Raw genomic sequence first — 6,609 nt, forward strand, 5'->3', positions numbered from 1 at the left:
AGAAAGTAGTTTGAGTCTGTAGCCCAGCCCCATGGTGCTTTTAGAGTCACACCAACAGTAAGAGGTTAGTTTATTATTTTTTTCCTGCCTCAGGATTCACTTGTACAAATAGCAGAGGAGGACATGCAGATGGCAGCCCAGGGGGTCACACTAGTCCTTTTGTCGTCAGATGGAGAATTCAATTATGGAGCCTTTACTGGGGCTTGGGCACCTTTAGGAGTCTGACTAGGAGCTTTGGCCTTACTGTCAGCCTTGGCTTTCAGTTTGGGCTAGTTAAGTCTGAGCACCTTGACAATGCTGGACCTGAGCATGCTTCCCAAGCCTCAGATGGATGATGTAGGTGAGTTGGCTGAGCTTGCAGTTGCCATCCCTTGGTATCCTGGGCTTGACCTCCTTGGATTTGACAAGAGCCTTCACAGCCTCGGCGTGTTCATCCATGTCTTTGACATTGTTGACCTGCATCTTCTTCAGGCCCTTGTTGTTATTCTTCTTGGCAAAGCACATGCTCCTCAGGAATTTGGGGTCTACCCCCTTAAGAGACTCGTATTGTTGCAGTCGAGGTTTCTTGATACCATTTCTGTGCCATTTTTGGGACTGGTTGTGTGTGGTGTTGTTCTTGGATTTAACCATGTCTACATCATCACTGAGCTATGCTACCAAGCTGAAGGTGGGTGATTTTCCTCTGTGGCCCTCGGCCAGGCTTAAATTGTTTTCCTGTCAAACATTCTTCTGGGTGGTATAGCACTGGTCTGTGCGTTGCTGTACAGAGGTAACTCGTGGTTGCTGTGATGCTGAAGACTGTGACAGTGATGTGCCATTCGTGGTAATGGGTACCCATGATGGACAGTGCTGGCTGGAGCTTCCGGACTAAATCAAGCTTGGAAGCAGGAGTGGCAGCCACTTCTGAAATGGCTTGCCTCCGGAAACGCTATGTACGAACAGTGCTCAAGCCTTTCGTTCATAGGGTCACTATGAGTTGTCTATGACAGGACGGCATCGAACAACAACAACAACATCATCACTGAAGCTCCCAGAGTGCCTGAGGTTAGTTTATTTATTGCTGACTCACAGTCTCACAGTTGTGGTACTGAGAATGGGGTTTATTATGGAAGTAAGTTGGAAAGTGGGGCAGGGGTGGGGACAAAGAATACCATCCAGTACAAGTAAAGGTTTTTAGCCCAAGTTCCAAGGCACAACTCTTCCATTAGTGCAGGCTCTGGTTTCAGTTCAGTAGTCAAATCCAAACCACCCAGCAAGGTTTGCCTCAGAGCAGTTATAAGTTAGCTTCTCCTTCAAGCAAAACTTGTAGCCAGCACAAATGCAAGAAGCCACAGGTCACACCTTGCCACATTTTCTCCACAATGCCACAGTCTTTCCACCACCATCACTAGGGTTTCACTTTCACCATGGTCTTGCTCCAGGCTCCCTCAAGTCTTGTCACCACAAGTCTTGCTCACCTCAAGTCTTCCTTCCTAATGTGAGCAGCATTCTTTCTCTTATCCTAGTTCCACAGCTGTTGGTGATGTGCAAGACCATACTGATTTTGCAAAACGGTGTGTTTTCAGTTAAAGTAGCTGGAGACCAGAGGGTGCTAACTGTAATTGCTAAAAAGTACTAACTTTTAGGCTAACACCACAGGATGGAATCCAAGTAAAATTAAGTTGTTCTGCAAAGTTCAACCTTTTTGCTGTCACAGTGAATTATGGTTAATCTTGAGAAGAATATGGAACGCTTCACGAATTTGCGTATCATCCTTACGCAGGGGCCATGCTAATCTTCTCTGTATCGTTCCAATTTTAGTATATGTGCTGCCGAAGTGAGCACTCTTGAGAAGAATATGATGGCCAGAACACCCGATTGTGCTCATATGAAATCTATGCTTGGACCAGGAAGCAGTACTCAGAATAGAGCCAGGAAACACTGCATACTTCAAAATCAAGAAAAAAGTGCATCATGGGTGTGTCCTGTCTTCATATCTTTTCAATCTATATGCAGAACAGATTGTTAATGAGGCTGGATTTTATGAGGAAGAATGTAGTATCACGATGATTGGAGGAAGACTCATCAACAACCTGCATTTATGCAGATGACATAACCTTGTTTGCTGAAACTGAGGACCTGAAGCATTTGCTGCAAAAGGTCAGAGAATGTAGTCTTCAAGATGGATTGAAGCTCAATATCAAGAAGACAATTATACTCCTCATCACTGGGTCAACTGGCAGCACCATGACAGATGGAGAAGAGATTGAGGTTGTTAACAATTTCAGCTTTCTAGACTCCACAATCAACACTCTTGGTACCAACAGTCAGGAAATCAAAAGACTAATTGCACTGGGGAAAATCTGCTGTCAGGGACCTCTCCAAAGTGCTAAAGAGTAGTTATTTCTGTCTAAGGACAAGATGCACCTGATCCAGGCCATGGTCTTTGCAATTACTTGCTATGCATCAGAGAGCTGGATAATGACTAAGGATGATAGAAGAACAATCAATGCCTTTGAGTTGGGGTGCTGGAGAAAAGTATTGAACATATCATGGACTACCAAAAGAATAAACAGGTCTGTCTTGGAGAGGGTGAAACTAAATTTCTCCTTGGAGGCAAGGATCTTGAAGCTATGTCTCACATTCTTTGGGCACATGGCCAGGAGGGACCTGTCACTGGAGAAAGTCATCATGCTTGAAAGGGTGGAGAACAACACAGATGAAGAAGACACAGGAACTGGGGTAGTAGGCATAGGTGTGTCAGAGTTAGCGAGACTAGCTTAGTATAGAGCAGAATTCAGAGCTATTTTGCATAGGGTCGCTATGAGTTGCAGCTGACTTGATGGCACCTAACAACAACAACATCATTATGTTACCTATGTCCAGTGGTAAGGATTGTTTCTTTCTTAATGCTGAGATTCCATTAAGGCTTTAGTTATAATATTGAAGGCTGTGGTTTTTATTCTTCAGTAATTATTTCAAGGTCACACTTTCTACAAGCAAAGTTGTGTCATCTGCTTAATTGTTGATGTTGCTGTTATTTGCTGCGAGTTCTCCAATTACAAGCAAGCTGAAATTATTAACAATCTCAATCTCTTTTCCATCTATCACAATGATGCCAATGGTGAGAATCTTTGTTTTCTTGATATTGGGCCTTTATCCATATTGTAGACTACAGTACTTGATGAGTCTTCCTTTAATCCCAATGACAAATTTTTCTTCATATAATCCAGCTTCTGAACTTTTTTGCTCAGTCTACAGACTGAATAAGTATGGAGAAAGGATATAACCCTGACACACACCTTTCCTGATTTTAAACCCCACAATGTTCCCTTGTTCTGTTAGGGCAAGTGCCTCTTGGTCTATGTGTTGGTTTTACATGTTGTTGTTGTTTGGTGCCATCGAGTTGTAGACGACTCATAGCGACCCTATGAACGAACGGCCTGAGCACTGTTCGTACATAGAGTTTCCAGAGGCAAGCCATTTCGGAAGTGGATGCCGCTCCTGCTTCCAGGCTTTACATAGGTACAATTAAATGTTCTGGGATTTCCATTCCCCTCAATGTTAGCCATAATTTGTTATCATCCACACAGTCAAATATTTTTATAATCAATAAAACACAAGTAAACATTTTTCCATTATTCTATCCTTTTAGCCAAGATGCATCTAAAATCCCTCATATCATCTGACATACGTCTACTGAGAAAATGTACAGATTACATTTCTGCCAATCCCCGTTCAAAGTTCAAAGTGCAGCTGTTCTTCATAATATTCAGCAAAATTTTACTTGTATGTAATATTAATGAAATTGTACAATAAGTCTACATTCTATTGGCTCATCTATTTTTTTGTTTTTAAATGGGAACAAATATGGATCTCTGCCAGTTAGTCAGCCAAACGTCTTGGCATAGGATAATGAACATGTCCAGGGCTGTATCTGTTTGTCTGTTTGTTAAAAGACATCAGTTGTTATTCTATCAATTCCAGTGGGCTTATTTTTTTGCCAATGCCTTCAGTGCAGCTTGTATGTCTTCCTTCAGTACCATTGGTTCTTGATTATTTGCTACTTTTTGCAGTGATTCAGTGTGTGTTCCTTCTATCTTCTTTTGATGCTTCCTGCATCATTTAATATTTTGCCAATATAATCCTTCAGTATTGCAATTTAGGGCTTGAATTTACTTTTCAATTCTTTCAGCTTGAGAAATGTCAAGCATGCTCTTTCCTTTTGGTTTTCTAACACTAGTTCCTTGCACATGTCATTGTAATATGTTGCTTTAAGTCTTCTTTAGCTGCCCTTTGAAATATTCTGTTCATCCCTCTCCTTTTCTATAGCATTGCCCCCCCCTTTTACCTCTTGATGTTCTAGTGTAAATGCCAGAGTCTCTTCTGAAATTCATTTTGGTCTTTTCTTTCTTGTATTTGTAATGACCTTTCCCTTTCTTCATGATTGATGGCCTTGATGTCATCCTACAACCAATCTTGTCTTTAGTCATTGGTATTCAATGCATCACATCTGATACTGAGATGATTTTTAAATTCAGTTGTAATAAATTCAAAGTTATGTTTTGGTTTTCAGAGACTTTTTTAAATCTTCTTTTCAACTTGAGCTTGCATATGAATGATTGATGGTCTGTTCCACAGTCAGCCTAACATTGTTTTGACTGCTAATATTGAGATTTTCACCATCTCTTTCCATAGATGTAGTCAATCTGATTCTTGTGTAGTACATCAGGTGACATCCTTATATAGAATTGCCGTTTAAAAAAAAGAATTGCCATTTAAGAAAGGCAATGCCGTAAGAAAGATATTTGCAATGAATGAATCATTGCTTGTATAAAATTTTACCATTCAATCTTCAGCCTCATTTCTGTCACTAAGTCTCTATTTTCCAACTCTCAGTCCTTCTTTGTATTTCATTATGTTGTTGTTATGCATTGTCAAAACAGAACTGACTCTTAGCTGAGCCTCCAGCAGGTTTTCAGAGGCAGTAAATGTCACAGGAGGAAGTTGCCTGTCCTGCTCCCACAGAGCAGCCTTGGATTTGAACCATGTGTCTTTGTGTTTGTAGTGTAACTCCTTACCACTAAGCCATCAGAGCTCCCTTACTTTAGATTCTAGTCACCAATTATTGTTAATTCATCATAATTGCATGTCTGATCAAGTTCAGACTGCAAAAGTTGGTTGTTGTTGTTAGGTACTGTTTGCTTACAACTCATGATGCTATGAGCAATAGATCTGAATATTTGCCTGTCCTTTGTCATTCTTATCATCCCCAACACATTTGAACCCATCACCACAATGACTGTCTCAATCCATTTCATTGAGGATCTTCCACTCTTTCACTGACCCTCTACCTTTCAAAGTATGATGTCCCTTTCTAAGGAATATCCTTTCCTAACAACATGCCGAAAGTATGTAAGATGAAGCTTTGCCATCCTTGCCTCGAAAGAGCACTCTAACTGCACATTCTTGAAGACATATTTGTTTGTTCCTTGGCAGTCAATGGGATAGCCAATACTCTTTTCCAAAACCACAAATCATAGGGATTGATTCTTCTGTCATCCTTATTCATTGTCCAGCTCTCAAAGGCATAGTGGGTGATTGGATAAGCCATGGCTTGAATCAGGCACACCTAAGTCTTTAAACTGACATCATTGCTCTTCAGGACTTTGAAGAAGTCACTGATAGAAAGACTTACTCAATGCTATATGTCTCCTGATCTTTTGACTGCTGGAACCAAGGGTATTGATTTTGGATCCAAGGAAGACGAAACAATTGATAAGTTTAATCTTTTCTCCATCTATCATTGTAAAAAAAGCAAAGGCCATATGGAGAGTGCCATATCTGACCTTTACCAACTTCACAGAAGGAGACGATTCCCATTCATAGCATAAATAACATAAAACCAATTCCCATGAGGTCAGACATGTCTCTATGCTTCCATGCCTCCTTCTACTCATCTTAACACCAATCTTACTGATTTGTTGGGTCCAAAATCCGATGTGATAGCTCACAGACCACAAAGAACCATAATGGGAGAGAAAAAAGGTTATAATTCAGATTAATAACAGAATACAGTTAAGACAGCTCCCAAAAGGTGCACACAGGCACCTCTGTCTTGAGCCTCATGACATTCCCAAGTTCTCAGTCCTGCTGATATTGTCTTCCTTCCCCCAATTGTCCAACAAAGTTCTTAGTCCTGCCAATATTGGCTTCCCTCCTTCTACCCCAAAGTCCCATCTTACATCTCTTCTCCAGTTCAGCCATCACTGCTGCTGCTGTCCTGAAGCATGTCCTATGTTTCACTGAGTTGGCTGAGGTCTCTTCTCTGGCTTGGGGAAGAATTCCATCTCTTCTGGTGGGGGAGACTTTCTTTGTCTGCAGCGAGAGCTCTTCAATTTATTGGTAAGACTAGCCAATCTTGAGGATTGTTGAGACTAGCCAATACCTTTGTGGAATTGCAGATAGCCAATCCCCTGGTGGATAAGGCAATACACTCCATTTGCACAATCCAGCTCACCTACATGGATCAATTAGCCACATTCGAATATGCTGGAAAAACCATACTTAAAGACAAACCCCATAATCAAGATGTTGTCTATTGTCCCAGTGTGAGGATTTTTATTTTCT

General features: G+C 41.1%; 1 pseudogene; it reads right to left on the minus strand.

The window, feature by feature from the left end:
* Window positions 1-273: 273 nt before the first annotated feature.
* LOC102845198 lies at window positions 274-630 on the minus strand (annotated as a pseudogene).
* Window positions 631-6,609: the final 5,979 nt, after the last annotated feature.

Source organism: Elephantulus edwardii, unplaced genomic scaffold, assembly GCF_000299155.1.
Source record: "Elephantulus edwardii isolate Elephantulus edwardi_28Jun2011 unplaced genomic scaffold, EleEdw1.0 scaffold00135, whole genome shotgun sequence".
Classification (NCBI taxonomy): Eukaryota; Metazoa; Chordata; class Mammalia; order Macroscelidea; family Macroscelididae; genus Elephantulus; species Elephantulus edwardii.